Genomic DNA, 1,190 nt, shown 5'->3' with positions numbered 1-1,190 from the left:
TCCTAAATAGAGGGTTCTTGATGGAACAGAAAGCACAACTTCTTATTCTGGTTTACCTGTTAAGGAAATGCAGCAAAAAACAATCACAAGTGTTGTTTTCAGGAAAACACAGTCACTATAAAAACCTGCCCAATTTTTATCAAGATCCTGTGTTACACAGATGAACTGAGACAAGAGGTAATTCCAAAAATACAGTACATGCAAAATGTTTTTGAGCAGATGAAACTGACTGACCGAGCTATGCAAACAGGAACATGGCAATGCAATAGACACAGTATCATGATTAGCAGAAAACATTTTGACAGCTTTTTCCTACAGCTTTTCTTTTTTGTGAGCATGATGCAGAAAGGTAAAACTTAAATGCTTGGGGGTTGGGGGTGTTTCTTAGTTTAATTTTAAGAGCTTTGTTGAATCAAGAGTAAGACTCTCATGCTATATTTTGATTATTTTAAAATCAAATTTGAAATAGTTATATATTACCTGTTGTCTAGAAATAATGTAAGGATTTGTAGCTTTTTTTTTTTCAGTCCCACTTTCCAAGCTCATTTAAAAGTTACAGAAGTAATGAGTTGCATTAGATGATTAATGGTGCATTAGATGAGGAGATAAAAAAATTGACTATTCTGGTCAAGAATTTCTAGACTGCTCAGTTGCTGATATGCCTAAAATTGTTTCAGTTTTAACTGAATCCAATTCAGGCTCATATTAGTGATACAGAGAATGTCTACATTCACTTTACTGCATTTACTCCCTTAAATATCTATTTTTAATTCTGATATTCAACTGAACTGTTTTCAAGGATAGGACTAAAAGCATGGGAAGCTGAAGTTTCCAACTTCAGAACAGGTGAAATAGCAACCCTGTCCATGTTATGCCCTGCTCATGATGTATAGAAAAGCAAAAGCATAAATTAAGCTATATCCAGATATTTTTTTTTGGTAACTTTTTTCCTCTGTTTTTAACCAAGGCTACCTAAAGACTACAAAGTTCTGTAAACAATGTGAAATTATTCCATTTGATACAGTGTCAGCAGGAAGATAGTACTCACCTGTAAAGCTAGACAAGAACTTCTGAAGCAGGTAATTTTCCAGGAAAATACTAACCATGCCTTAATCCAGTTACCAATCCTGTTCAGCATACCTGGAGAATAGTGTTCTAACTTCAGGGAGACAGTAATTTTCAACAACCAA

This window comes from Streptopelia decaocto, assembly GCF_964273445.1.
Source record: "Streptopelia decaocto genome assembly, chromosome: 3".
NCBI lineage: Eukaryota > Metazoa > Chordata > Aves > Columbiformes > Columbidae > Streptopelia > Streptopelia decaocto.
Note: the sequence above shows the minus strand (reverse complement) of the source record.